The following is a 16,763-nucleotide window of genomic DNA, read 5'->3' as shown; positions in this document are numbered from 1 at the left end:
ATCTTATTACCATGGATATTATTTGACCCTGATCCCTCAGTTATGGTCTATTGACTGAAATTTTTTCTTATTTTTCATGTATTAGTTTGTGATTAGGTTAGTTTATGAGGAACCACTAATGGGAAGTTAATGATAATTGGTATGCAGTTGTATAAGCATTGGCATATCTCATTACCATGGAGATTATTTGACCCCGCCCCCTCAGTCATGGTCTATCGATTTGGAAATTTTTTGCTTATTTTTCAAGTATTAGTTTGTGATTAGGTCAGTTTATGGGGAACCATTAGTGGTAAGTTAATAATAATTCGTATGCAGTTGTATAAGCATTAGCATATTTCATTTCCATGGAGATAATTTGGCCCTGACTGCTCAGTCATGGTGTATTGACTTTGAAATTTTTGCTTATTTTTCATGTATTAGTTTGTGATTAGGTTAGTTTATGAGGAACCACTAGTGGGAAGTTAATGATAATTGGTATGCAGTTGTTAAAGCATTGTTATATCTCATTACCATGGAGATTATTTGACCCAGCCCCCTCAGTCATGGTCTATGGATTTGGAAATTTTTTTGCTTATTTTTCAAGTATTAGTTTGTGATTAGGTCAGTTTATGGGGAACCACTAGTTGTAAGTTAATGATAATTGGTATGCAGTTATATAAGCTTTGGCATATCTCATTTTCATGGAGATAATTTGCCCCGCCCGCTCAGCCATGGTCAATTGACTTTGAAATTTTTGCTTATTTTTCATGTATTAGTTTGTGATAAGGTGGGTTTATGGGGAACCACTAGTAGTAGGTCAATGATATTTGGTATGCAGTTGTATAAGAATTGGTACATCTCATACCATTGAGATTATTTGACCCTGCCCCCTCAGTGATGGTTAATTCATTTTGAAATTTGGTTATTTTGCATGTATTAGTTTGTTTAAGGGGTACTATTTATAAGTCAATGGTATTTGGTATGCAGTTGTATTAGTATTGGTTTGGTACATCTCATTTCCATAGAAATTGTTTAGCCATGTACCTTCAGGCATGGTTCATTGACTTTGAATATTTGCAAAACTTACATGTTATAGTGTTGCTATTTTGATTTCAACATTTGCATTATGAAATATTACCAAAAAGCAAGACATATAGTAGTTCTGACCTCAGCGACAGCATCTACAAATATTCACTCTGTGGTCAAAGTTTTTGAAATTTTGATAACTTTCTTAAACTATTCTGGATTTTCACCAAACTTGGACAGAAGCTTCTTACAATCAAAAGATATGATCAAGAGGAATATTTTAATTTATTTTTTTCCTCATTGTTGTTGAGCCTGCAATTAACAGCTAAAGTAGGTGAGACACTAGGTTCTGTGGAACCCTTACAAATTTTTGTATATGCTACTCATATCTTATAAGGGAGAACACACAGGGATGTCTCTCTCTCCTGTTTTACTGAATTTTATGTTTAAAAGATTAAGGTTTTACTATAAATATCACACTATTACTTAATATGATCCTTATCAGATGAACACCTTACAATATTGCATCAAATATAGTTGACCTACAATCTCATTAAAATCCGATGTTCTGATACGCTACCTTAGTGGAGGGTAGCGTATCAGAACATCGGATTTTAATGAGATTGGTTGACCTACTACTTATAGGATGAGAAATAGGTATTAAAAGAACAAGAGTGCACACACTGAAATGTTTGCCTTCTTTATTGACCATTGATTTTATGTTGATAGTCCAAAATATAAAGCTTAAATACAACTATCACATAAACTTAACATGATTCAAGAAAATAGGGTCAAGGTCAGATGAACCAAACTGGAAATATATGTACATCATACAATCATTCTATTCACCAAATGTAGTTGACCTATCGCTTAAAGTTTTTAAGAAGCAGACTTAAACAGGAAATCTAAATATTGACCAATGAACCATGAAAATGAGGTCAAGGTCAGATGAACCATGCCAGACAGACATGTACCACACTTTACAAGCAATCTTTGCAATAAATATAGTTGGCCTATTGCTTAAAATATCTAAAAAACAAACTTCAAAAAACAAAACAAAACCTTACTTCACATTGACCAATGAAAAATGAAAATGAGGTCAGGGTCAGATGATATCTGACAGACAGACATATACAATTTACCATCATTCTATACACTAAATATAGTTGACCATTTGCTTTATTATCTAAGATACAACTGGATACCAATTAACATTTGACTACCACAAATGGTTCCCTTTAAACTGACTAATCACAAAATAATACATGCATTTTGCAAAATTTTCAAAGTCAATAGACCATGACTAAGGGGACAGAGCCAAATAATCTCCATGGAAATGAGATATGCCAAATTGGATAAATGCTTATACAACTGCTTACCAAATATCATTGACCTACCACCAGTGGTTCCCCATAAACTTACCTAATCACAAACTAATGCATGTAAAATAAGCATATCTATGTCTTGCGTTTTGACTTCGTCAAGGTGAGATAAAAACTGACCAAAACACAAAAACTATGCTTTAAACAATGAACCAAGAAAATGAGGTCAAGGTAAGATGACACCCGTCAGTTAGAAATGTACTCCTTACAACCATGCCATACACCAAATATAAGAGATCTATTGCATATAGTATCTGATATACGAACTTGTATATTATATAGTGTGTCTTTCTATGTTGTGATGTTACCCTTTTGTTTCAGATAAGGGTGAAGGTTGGTACCTATTAAAACATTTAAATCTGCTTAATTTGTTTGCACCTGTCAGAAATCTGATGTTCAGTAGTTGTCGTTTGTTTATATTATTCAAAAGTGTTTCTCATTTTTTTAGAGGTTAGAATGTTGGTTTTCCTGTTTGAATGGTTTTATATGTCATTTTTCGGGCCTTTTATAGCTTGCTGTTCGGTATGACCCAAGGCTCTGTGTTGAAGGCTGTACTCATTTGCAGATCCCGAAATTTTCAAAACAGGGGGCCTGTTCTAGTCATGCTTCAGTTACTCCCTATATAATCAGTCAAATCCAGTTCTGGTACTTTGACCTAAAATGGTTTACTTTTAAAAATTGTGACTTGGATGGAGAGTTGTCTCATTGGCACTCATACCACATCTCCTTAATATATCTATTGACCTAAAAAAAACTTAACATGGTTCACTCATCCATGAAATGAAGTCAAGGTCAGATGAAAACTATCTGACAGGCATGAGGACCTTGCAAGGTACGCAAATTCGTGATATAGTTATTCCATTACTCATAATAATAGAGAAATTAAGATTACAAAAAATCTTATGTTTTCTTTTCAAGAAGTCCCTTAACCATGAAAATAGGATCAAGGACAATAGACATGTTCAGTAGTTGTCGTTAGTTGATGTGGTTCATAAGTGTTTCTCATTTTTTTGTATAGATTAGACCATTGGTTTTCCCATTTGAATGGTTGACACTAGTTATTTTTTGGCCCTTTATAGTTTGCTGTTTGGTGTGAGCCAAGCCTCTGTGTTGAAGATTGTACTTTGACCTATAATGGTTTACTTTTACAAATTGTGACTTGGATGGAGATTTGTCTCATTGGTACTCATACCACATCTTCTTATTTCTATATATGACAGACAGAAACTTCATAACAAAAGACAGCTATATACAAGCATCCAGGACTTCCACCTGCCAAAATATAAAGATTTTAATAGTTAGTTAACAAAGCCAACACCCCAGATCAGTATCCTTGTGTCTAGATTTCTGCAATAGAAGTTACAGGCTCGACAAAAATGCAAATACTTCCTTAAGGTGGTACCCAACACCTTCACTAAAATTAATTTGGCTCGTTTAATTTTTCATAAAATTTTGACAAAGTATTTACTTTGACCCTTTGACAAAAATATAAAATTTGAAAAAAATTTGAAAAAACCAATTTATCAGAAAAATTACACTGGTTACAAAGCAGTTTGACAAACACTAATTGTGATCATTGAGAAGCTTAATATTCCCTTAACAACACAATGTGATTAAATCGTTTTGATGATTTTATAGAGTTATCTCCCTGTAGTGTTAGGTACCACCTTAAATATATCTGTTTAATACCACAACCAAAAGAAACAATCATCCTACCAAATTGTATTGTAAGAGAAGGCATATGTAGTATTTATTCATAACAAAGTGTCCCTACACACAATTCAACAAAACCAAAAGCAAGAGAAGTGCTTTTATTGTTTTACTTTGTCTCATAGTCTCTTTGAAGCCTTCAACATAAAGTGAAAACTTTCACTAAACACCGTGTTTGTTGCCATTTGAATTGTTAATATATGTTCACAAAAACAGCAAATTATTCATAATCACTAAACTTTAAATATTATTTGTCAGGAAACAATAATTGATACTTGTACAATTACAATTAATTACATTATAAATATTATCTCTGTCAATATTTACTTCAGAAATTAATCTTTTAAACAACTATAAAGTACATAGAAGAAAATACAAAAGAATTCCCTCTGACTATTGTATGTTTTTTAATTTTGTACATATAACACTGGTATATCTCGTTCCATACTTTATATACATCTTAAAAGTACACATAAGTAAAAGATGATTTTCATAGCATCGGATCAAAATATTGGTTTAACTCTTTAATAATGAAAGCTATCTAGTAGTGACTTTTCCATGATATTTTTAAAAGGTGGGGTTTCATCATATTTATTCATATTTTTCATATTTTAAAATAATATACATAAGGCAAGACATTTTTTTTATGTGTTTAAACATAGTTTTTCAAGTTTTTCCGAAATAAAATTTAACTAGTCTAAGGGTGCAGACTGCATACGAAAAAACAAACTAACCACACATGTTACACATTATTGTTTTTGAATCCATCACTTGGTGAAAAAAAGCCACCCTACTAATGAGGACCTTTATATACATATACTCGTTTTCTTTATGAGGCTGATCATATTTGCATTTTACAATTTAACCTTGGTATAACAGTTTTTGCGAAAAAGCGAAAACTGCAAAAGAAAGAAGTTTTAAAATAAACATTTCAGGGGCAACAACTTCAAAATAGGTATTTGTATTTTTCTCTTATTTTCAGGGAGGACAGATATTGTCATGCTGATCATTATTGAAATTTACACTTTTAACCTAACATTACTAGTTTTTTCCACAATAACAGCCAAAAAAAAAAAACTGAAAAAGAGGATAGTTCAGGGTCTCTAATTTTCAGGATGCAAAGATCTTGTCATGTTGATCTTTTTTTTAAATTTACACTTTTAACCTAACATTTCTAGTATTTTTCACCATAACAAAAAAAAAAAAAAAAAACTAACTAACAAAAAGATGAAAAGACTATCAACAGATCCCTATCAAAACAAGTTAAAACATTGTACAAGAAATTGAAAGATTATAACATTTACCATGTTAATTCAATGATTAAATAACCAAAAAAACTACACTGAAAAAGAATGCAATGTAGGGTCTCTGAAACTTTTTACATCTTAATCTATAAATCATTCACAAGAAAACTTCACTGACATCAAAAAAATATTACATGTAGTTCAGAATATTCAAAATAACTTAATTGACCTGATAACCAGACAAAAGTTTCAATGTTATTAGCGTAGCATTAAATCATCCTGCAGAGCCAAAATTCTTGGATGCTTTAAACATGTTCAACTTGCTCTTTATAGTTAACCTGAGATATATATGTACCTTCTGAGAAAAGTGTCTTTTTAATTTCATAAATTACATTTCAGGCATATGTAATGACATAATATTTGTATTAATCTACACTGAGGTCACTCGGCCAAAAAATATTGGCCAAAGACTTGTTCTTTATAATGTTGGCATGCAAGTTTTTGACACATACAAAATTTGACAAAACATCTCTCACAGTTTATGAGAATATGGTTGTGTACAGCAAACCAACACATGCCCAGTTAGAGTAATACAACAGATGTCCTAAAAGCAACCAATTATTATATCTTTTTAATACCTGACCTTCATGCATGGTCCAAATTGTATTGATCCTAATACACACATCTAATATAATTTGGATTTGCTTAATTATGAGATTAGAACTGTCATGACTGTATAATTTACAAAATATATGTGTTTGTGAGTCAAACTGTCCCGACTATAATATTATGTGTTTGTGAGTCAAACTGTCCCGACTATAATATTATGTGTTTGGGAGTCAAACTGTCCCGACTATAATATTATGTGTTTGTGAGTCAAACTGTCCAGACTATAATATTATGTGTTTGTGAGTCAAACTGTCCCGACTATAATATTATGTGATTGTGAGTCAAACTGTCCCGACTATAATATTATGTGTTTGTGAGTCAAACTGTCCCGACTATAATATTATGTGTTTGTGAGTCAAACTGTCCCGACTATAATATTATGTGTTTAGGAGTTAAACTGTCACGATTGTATAATTTACATAATATGTGTTTGTGAGTCAATAGATTTCATACATGCTGACTCGGCTACCACTGTCATTCAGCACAATCAAAATATCTGCATCTTTCTTAAAACTTATTCCTAATGGATTGATAATGGCAAGTGCTTCAGTTAGAATTATCTTGTTGAGTTGACCTGATGGTGACAGTTGATGGACGTTGTTTGAATTAAACCCAGCTACATAAATATTCCCTTCTGTATCTGTTGCGATGCCTGCAATTCCCCTCAGCTGTTCATGTTTATATGTAAAGACTTCTTCAAAATTGTATGTAATACAAGTAAGCTTGTTCTCATCACGGTCATTAAAAAAGATTCTTCCAACATCATCTATACAGAGATAGTTTGGTTTACATCCATGTTTATGCTCTCGAATCACATTACCATTCATGTCAAAAATTGTGACTACATCAGCAGACTTGCCATCATATCTATGGCAGGATACAATACTGTTGCTGTAAAACGATATTCCGATTTGTGGATTGTTGATCTGTATCCAGCGATTAATGGTGCAAGAGTTGATGCAGATGTCTGCTAGTACACTGCTTTCTGGGAAGGATACAACACATCTACCTTTCAGGGTTCCACTTACATCCCAGGGAATAGAAAATGTTAAAGCATCTTGAATGGATAATTTTACTCTACCATAATAAATTTCATCAGTTTCATCACTAAATATATACAACCAGTATTTGTAACGATCTACAAGAAGGATCATGTCATCATGGCATGTTACTCCACTAAATTTTGCTTCCTTTTTATAAAATGAATTTTCATGTAGAAGATCCAAATCTTGAAGCGGCCTAATTGAGCAATCAAGCAATGAACTGTTACTAGTAATTAATGTAGCTTCACTGATAACTACATTTCCAAGACTGGTGATTTGATTTGTCATATTTTCCATTGCTCCATTGATTTCAAATGCAAATTTAGAATACTTTTGCTGTTCATTTACCTGCAGAAAACTTTCTAGTTCTTCTTTCTGAGCTTTCATGTTGTTATAATCATACAACAACTGTATGTCTGAATTACATTTCAGCCCTGCCTTCAACATATTCTGGCAGTGAAGGACCATTTTTGTTTTCTCTTTAAAATGTTCAATGCTTTCACTTAAAACTAACTGATTATCCCTACAGCTAATTGACAACTGATCCAAACAGTCTTGCTCTAATTTCAATACCAGTTTTTCAATATTCTTTCTTATTGTCTTGATTTTCTCTTTCGTCTCCTTTTCTTCCCTTTCACCTACAAACAATAATTCTTCTCGTTCTTCTACAGCTTTGCTAAAATTTCTTGTCAATGTGCTAAATTCATTCATAAGATTCAAGTATGCATCACTATCTCTTAGTTTCTTTGCTGCCTCTTCAATGGCCACAACTTCGTTGCATTTACGATGCTCTAATGTAACACAATGTAAGCAGCACGGCTTCTGATGATCATTACAATAAACCTCAATTTTTTTCATGTGTTCGTTACATGTAGTGTATTGTGAACCAATCTTTAAATGAACGTCGGAAACTTTATCGATGTCTGCAAGTTCATGGTCAATAAAAAGTAAAAACACAAAAATACTGAACTCCGAGGAAAATTCAAAAGGAAAATCAAAAATCAAAAGGCAAAATCAAAAGTCCAAACACATCAAACGAATGGATAACAACTGTCATATTCCTGACTTGGTACAGGCATTTTCTAATGTAGAAAATGGTGGATTGAACCTGGTTTTATAGCTAGCTAAACCTCTCACTTGTATGACAGTCGCATCAAATTCCATTACATTGTCAACGATGCATGAACAAAACAAACATACTCAAAGAGTAAAAATGTCAAAAATAGGGGTACAACAGTCAATATTGTGTTATCATCTTAATATCACTACATAAACAACAAATGTAACAAAGTAGCACAAAAAGGCATACATCAAATTTAACATTCTCATTTTGCTTTTCTTATACGGCTGAATTTATCTATGTAAAGTCTACCCATAAATGAAAGAAGGTTTTCATTACTGGTGTAAAATTGCGCGTTTGAAATTCGCACAGGTAGACATAAAAATAATTTTGTCGTATGACGGCATACATAAATGCAGACTCACGTAAAGTAGATATAACAAAAAACAGACTTACAGTAAAAATAATAAATAAAATAATGGTGTGGTTCAAAGTATGACGGGACACATAAGTACAGTTTCACGTCAAATACGGCTGAATTTATCTATGTAAAGTCTACCCATAAATGATAGAAGGTTTTCATTACTGTTGTAAAATTGCGCGTTTGAAATTCGCACAGGTAGACATAAAAATAATTTTGTCGTATGACGTCATACATAAATGCAGACTCACGTAAAGTAGATATAACAAAAACCAGATTTAACAGTAAAAGTAATAATAATAAATAAAATAATGGTGTGGTTCAAAGTATGACGGGATACATAAGTACAGTTTCACGTCAAATGTATATCATAAAAAACAGACTAAACAGAAAAAGTAGTCTTATTGAATAAAATAGTTTAGTCATTCATAGTATGTCAAGATCCTTAAGTAAAAGTAATATCAATAAATGAAATAATTTTGCCGTTCAAAGTATGTGGTTTTACGTAACCACAGAGTCACTTCAAATGAATATCTAAAAAAGACATATAAAAGAATACTATAATACGTAATTAAGATGATAACAAACGTCAGTACGCAAAATCTATACTTCAAGACCATCTTGTATTATTTGTGAAGCACTGAAGGCTTTGTGATACTTTGAGCATGAATTACAGAAAGCTTCTCTACATTCTACACAAAATACTTTCGCCGCTGTTACTTTATTACCATGAAGCTTTTTACATGGTCCACAAATTGATTTTCCCTTCAGCATTTTCTGTGCATCTATTAGACTCAGTATTATGTGGTTGATTGGCAATTTACGAGAAAATTCTTCTGCATTTCGTGTTTTATCCGAAACCTTTATTTTGGTTCTACAGACTGGGCATGATATGCTTCTCGGAATGTGGTCTTTGAATAAATGTTCAATACAAGTATGAATGCAAGATGAACAGAAAGTGTGCAGGCATGTAAAATATTTCGGTACTTTTAGAGTGTCTAGACATATTGGACATTTAGTGAGGTCATTTATAGTTTCAGGTAGGTCTTTGGTGTAAGACATCGACGTTAGCATTGCTGCAGCCATTTCTATATTGCTATATTGTCAGTTTACTAACACTCTCACAGTCTATTAACAAATGAAAACAGGAGAGGTATAAGTACGGGGGAGGGAAACCAATGAGTATATGCTGTGAAAATATTATTGATATTCGAACCTATTTGAACTTTAGAAACTAGACTACCATTTGATTTTTAGGGGGAACGAACTATTAAAAAGGACAGGACCAAGTAGAGTAAAAATTAAAATGCAGGTCAGAAATTACAACTAAAAAAATTAAAAATGCAAGACATTTTTTTCATTCTAGCCCCCTAAATATCAAATGGTATCTCCTTCATCATATATCTTCTTTATTCTTTCCTCCACTTTCTGGAGTACCACTGCCTATAAAGTGTAACATGATTTAGCAACTATTACTGCAAGTGTGAGACATAACAGTGTCCTGTGAAAAAGGATCCACCAAGACTATTGTTCATAGAATTTTCGTATTATTTTAAATAATGTCCATTGCCATGGAATATTCACAGGCACTTGTCTCAGTGCCTGTGGGACATTGTTATTGACAATAATGACAGAACTTTCAGTGGTAATAAATTGAATAACTCATAGCTGAGAGCCTGTAAGTATTCAATATTAAGATGCATGCACATTTTGTAGCTCAGGACACATGGACACAATAGTAAATTATAAATATTGATACTTAAATTTATTAATTTCATACAATTAATTATTTTTAAATGAAAGATGCCAGCCCGCAAGTTAAATTATATGTAGATAAACTTGTATAAAATACAAACTATACTTATTAAGGTAACATACCTGCCAACTTTTCAAAATGCCCATGGGGGATTTACATGAAAGATGGTTCTTATAGTCCTACAAAACCTTCAAGGAGGCCTTCAAATATATTCTAATGTGGTTTTTTGGTTTCTTCATGCTTTAACAAGCTCATAGCCATTGTTAAATTAATTGTTTTCTTTAAAATAGTTGACAAAATTGCACTTACAAAATTTTCACTTGGGAGCCTCCATGGGGGAAATCCCCCGCAAATAGTGACAGTTGGCGGGTATGAGGTAATTTCGAATTCATTTGGCATTGTGTATATGCACCAAACAGCTCCACCTAGGACACCTAGACCATAGTTGTATAAAATCCATTTATACATATACAGGCGTGGATCCAGAGGGGGGGTTCCGGGGTTGGAACCCCCCTTTTTTTTGGACGATCAATGCATTTGAATGGGGACATGTAATTGGAACCCCCCCTTTTTAAAATGGCTGGATCCGCCCCTGCATATATGCCTATTCTTGAAATTAAATACCTTAAATATGAATTATGCAAGAACAAAGTACAAATAGGACACTTTTTAGAGGGTGATAGAGTTCGGCAGATTGTTACTCCACCAAAAACAGTGCCAATCTTGGCTTTGGTTGGCTTCATCTGATGTTTTCTTAACAATGGATTTTGGGTACAGGGTACGCTGAAATGTCTCACCTTCTTTACTAATTATTGATATTATGATGATAGTCCTAAATATAAAGCTTTATTACAACTGTCAAATAAACTGAACATTAACCAAGAAAACTAAAAATTGACCAATGAATTATGAAAATGAGGTCAAGGTCAGATGAACCATGACAGGAAGACATATACAGCTAACAATTCTTCCATACAACAAATATAGTTGACCTATTGCTTATAGTTTAAGAAAAACAGACCAAAACACAACCAGATGCTCCGCAGGCTCAGCTTTATACGACCGCAGAGGTAGAACCCTGAACAGTTGGGTCAAGTATGGACACAACATTCAAGCCTGATACAGCTCTAAGTTTGGATTGTGATTAAATAGTTGACACAGCAAAGATTTCTGACACAGAATGAATGTGGTCTAATGAACTTAAAATATTTTTTTTTGCTTTTGCGCAATACACTATGTTGTTGAATATAAATCCACTAAAAAATCAAAGTGCTGGATGGCACCTGTGGAAAGATTGGAAGAGCAGTTTGAATAATTTCATATTAAGGTATGGTGGGGACAAAAGAACATTATAAAAACAGTATTGCTGAAAATGGCATAAACAGCAGGTCTCTAGCAGGAATAAAAGTGCTTTTCCAGTATGAAGATAAAATGAGCTCAAATTAAATAATATGGGTCTCTTAATTTTCACAATTTTATTCAAACTGCTGTTTATATCTTATCCAAATATTGTTGCCTGCTTTGAACACGTTTAAAAAAAATTAAAAAAAAATTGCAAATAAAAAATTCTTCTAGTAAATGTTACCAATTCCTTGTAAGACAAACAGCTAAGAACTTTAAAGTGTCAACAAAAATAATCTAAAAATGTTGTTTTGGGGCATTTTGTTAGTTGAAACATAGGTTATAATATATGACATTGAAAATTAAGAGTTGTAGAGTGCATTTTGATCAAGTTATAAAGTATTTATTCAGCACAGGGCATTGAAAATTTACTTTTTCAATGTAAACAAATTTAAAAAACTTATTTTATTGAAATGCAGATTTTTTTTGATAGCAAAAATATATATTCACTTAAATTCTTATAAAAATTCAAAGAAATAAAATAGACATAATGATTGATGGGGAATAAATAAATAAAAAATGGTTGATTATAATTAAAAGTTCTAAAATTTAACAAGAGGCTCTCAAGAGCCTGAATCGCTCACCTGAATTTTTTTGGTTTAATCTCTCATCAATGATTATTTTGGCTTTTCAATTTATTTAAATGTTCTTTGAATCGTCCTATTTTCTTCAAAAGCAAAAAAAAATCATTTTCTCCTATGTTCTATTTTAGCCATAGGAGCTATGTTTCTTGACATACAAGGAAATGAAATATAAAATTTATACTAGATACTCTGAAACTCTGAAACTCATTTAGCCTAAGTTTGGCTGAAATTGATACAGCAGTTTCGTAAGAGAAGATTTTTTAAAGTAAGTCAACATGATGAACAAATTGTGAAAAAAGTCTTTAAAGGGCAATAACTCCTAAAGAGGTCAATTGACAATTTTGGTCAAATTGACTTATTTGTAGATCTTACTTTGCTGATCATATTTGCTGTTTACAGTTTATCTTTATCTATAATAATATTCAAGATAATGACCAAAAACTGCAAAATTTCCTTAAAATTACCAATTAAGTGGCAGCAACCCAACAATTGGATGTTTGATTCATCTGAAAATTTCAGGGCTGATAGATATTGACCTAATGAACATTTTTACTCCATGTCAGATTTGCTCTAAATGCTTTCGTTTTTGAGATATAAGCCAAAAACTGCATTTGACCCCTATGTTCTATTTTAAGTAACGGCGGCCATGTTTTTTGACGGATCAAAAATCAAAGCACACACTTTGTGCAGGATAATCTAAGGAACAACCATGCTAAGTTTTAACCAAATCCATTCAGTAGTTTCAGAGGAGAAGATTTTTTAAAGTTAGCAAATATGATGAACAAATTGTGAAAAATTGTCATTAAAGGACAATAACCCCTTAAGGGGTCAATTGACAATTTTGGTCATATTAACTTATTTGTAGATCTTACTTTGCTGATCTTTTTTGCTGTTTACAGTTTATCTTTATCTATAATAATATTCAAGATAATGACCAAAAACTGCAAAAGTTCCTTAAAATTACCAATTAAGTGGCAGCAACCCAACAATGGTTTGTTTGATTCATCTGAAAATTTCAGGGCTGATAGATCTTGACCTAATGAACATTTTTACCCCATGTCAGATTTGCTCTAAATGCTTTCGTTTTTGAGATATAAGCCAAAAACTGCATTTGACCCCTATGTTCTATTTTAAGTAACGGCGGCCATGTTTTTTGACGGATCAAAAATCGAAGCGCACATTTTGTGCAGGATATACTAAGGAACAATCATGGTAAGTTTCATTCAAATCCATTCAGTAGTTTCAGAGGAGAAGATGTTTGAAAAATTGTTAACGACGACAGACGACGAACGCCAAGTGATGAGAAAAGCTCACATGGCCTTTTAGGCCAGGTGAGCTAAAAACTGTTTCAAGCCAATTTCTGATAATAAAAAAGTGAACCATCATAAATTGTTGAATTATTGGAAATTTATCAAGTAAATTATACTATATATAATATAGGCCTTACTTGAATACCTTTTTAAGATGGTGTTAATCCTTAATTAATCATTTATCTTTCAGACATAATTTACAGAATCACTTTATGTAATGTAGATCAAAAGTAATAGGCAATAAATAAATCTATCATCCTTATATATCAAACATCTAATATGTACATTTGTGTATTCAATTATGAGGTCAAATACTTGTGCATTGAAATGTATATTGGGTCTGTATAATTATGTAACACTGATGTTGATAAGTAATGTGGTCAATTTGATTGACAGTTTAGGAGGTGGGGCATTGTGATTTAAGGTCCACCTTGTCCCTGATTGTTTGGTGATAATGACAGTTGTCAATCATACTATTATTGTATCCATACTCAATTACCTAATCAAAATGCATTTTAAAAAGCCTGCACATCAACACACCTTAATTTAATACATACATTCTTGAATGAACTGCTTCAAAAATATACCCATTTTTCACAGTTTATATGTATTATGTGCACATACATGAGAACTACAGGGAACTATATTTTAGTGTGAATACATGCAGTAATAGTAGCTAACCTGTCGTGTTGTTAGGGAGGCCAGTGCCTAAGGAAAGATTTAGAACAAGTTCCAATCTTTCCAAAAAATGTTTGAAGAAAAATTCTTTTTAATTTCTGAAATCTGAAATGAGAAAAATTTTACCCCTCACCCCTACCCATTTTTTTTTCACCTCCCCAAATCCCTTATTCCAAAATAATCTCAATTCAATTTCTAATAAGGTTGGCAACAATAAGTACTCATTTAATTACAACATAAAGTATTAAAATATAAAATAACTTACAGTCATGGTTAAAATGATTATTAATTAACAATAACTGATAAAAATAAATTTACAGCAAGACAATTATCACTTCCTTCAACATAATTTTCAAGCAGTGTAAGGGAGGTAATCAAGTAATCAAACATATATATAAAGTATTATTTAAATTTTTATTGGAATTGGATTACCTCCCTTAAACTGCTTTTTAAATTCTCTAAATTGTCCTTTAACCAGGAAAACCCTTGTTCCCCCCTTTTTTGCCCCTAATTGCTTAATGATTTGATCCATTACCCCTATAACCACCCCTTTGTAGTATGGAAACTTGTGGTATAATTTCAAAGAGATTTATACATTTAGGCAGCAACCATTTCATTTTCTGGAGGTCGGGGGGGAGGCTATGGATTTTTTTTCCGGACAAACTTTTTTTTTGCCTTCAGTGAAAAACAATCTATTTTTTTTGGTGACAAGTAGAAAACATTTTTTCTTTCTATTTTTGCATTACATATAGAAGCAGCTGAGGGTGAAACAAACAATTTTTTTTTCTCAGGGTTAAAAACAAATTATTTTTTTCTCCAAAAACTGGAAACACTTTTTTTTCCAAAAAAAAATGCTTCTTTTTGGCCCCTTATTCCTAAATGTTCAGGGATATTAACCCCAAACTGACACCAAACCTTCCCTTCATTATATGGAATCTTGTGGTACAATGTTAGAGAGATCCATAGAGTTAAACATAAGTTAATGTCCCGAACTTCAAAAATGCTTGTTTTTGGCCCCTTTTTGGTCCTAAATTCCTAGACTGCTGTTTGCCCCCTATACTAGTACCTTAAAATAAATCTCAACCTTCTAACCTACTTAATGGTATGAACATTGCGGTACAATTTCAGAGTAATTGAAATACTTATCAACAACTTATAATTGTCCTGAAACTAGATAAATGTATGTTTTGGGTCCCTTTGGGTCCCTGATTCCTAAACCGATGGGACCATAACCCCCAAAATCAATCCAAACCTTCCTTTTGTGGTAATAATCATTGTGTTAAAATTTTATTGATTTCTATTTACTTATACTTAAAGTTATTATCCGGAAATCATCCATTGCTTATAGTATCTGAGAAATGGACTTGATCACCAAAACTTAACCTTGTTCACTGATCCATGAAATGAGGTTGAGGTCAAGTGAAAACTGTCTGACAGGCAGGAGAACCTTGCAAGGTATGCACATACCAAAAATAGTTAATAGAGAATTTAACATTACAAAAAATCTTAACTTTTTTTTCAAGTAGTCACTGAACCATGAAAATGAGGTCAAGGACATTTGACTTGTGACTGACGGAAACTTCGTCACATGAGGCATCTATATACGAAGTATAAAGCATCTAGGTCTTCCACCTTTTAAAATATAGAGCTTTTAAGAATTAGCTAACACCACCGTAGCCGCCGACACTATGTCGAGCTTTCTGCAACAAGTCGCAGGCTCGACAAAAAACCCACCCCATTCATATATTGAATAATTGTGAAATCCTTACCTACATATATTTCGCAGAGAAATCATAACCCATTCATGAATAGTACCTATATGCCTATACAATAAACGCCTGGTAAATTTTCTATCAGTAGATTTTTTGTTGATGCGGTAGAACTTTCTACAATATATGATATTGGGTGTATACAACTGATGAAAATGAAAAGGAGAAGGGGTTGCTTTAATATTTCTATTGCTTAATGTTTATCTGGAATTAAATTATTATTCTAATATGACGTGCTTCTTTAGCTTTGTAAAGAAACCATACTTTATTATCCAATAAAATTAGTTTGCACATGCGTATATTGATTACTGCAGAAAAATGAATTTCGTCAAATTAGTATGCATTTAATGTATTTCCTTAATTAAAACACTTTCAAACACTAAAATGATACACATTTTGTTACTAATACTTTTACAATGGCAACAATGTGTTACAATTCGTAATTGACATATTTGACCTAGATACCACAACGTTCATGTTGGCTGTTCTAATTTCAAAACCCCTCCCTCTGAAAAACACGTTTCATCTCTCCCGTTAAAAAGGCATGTCATTGTATATAATAATTTCATTGAAACATGTGTTCCGACGATAAAATATAAAATAAAGTATAGGTTATTATTACTGTTGTACTGAAATGACAAAATTGTTTCATATTTCTGATAAAATGGATTGACCCTCGCTATCGCTCTGGCAAAAATAATCACGAATATAATGCCTACCCATGTTAAAAC

The sequence above is a fragment of the Mytilus galloprovincialis genome, chromosome 1 (genome assembly GCF_965363235.1).
Source record: "Mytilus galloprovincialis chromosome 1, xbMytGall1.hap1.1, whole genome shotgun sequence".
Lineage (NCBI taxonomy): Eukaryota > Metazoa > Mollusca > Bivalvia > Mytilida > Mytilidae > Mytilus > Mytilus galloprovincialis.
The sequence above is the reverse complement of the archived record's forward strand: the minus strand, read 5'-3'. Positions refer to the sequence as shown.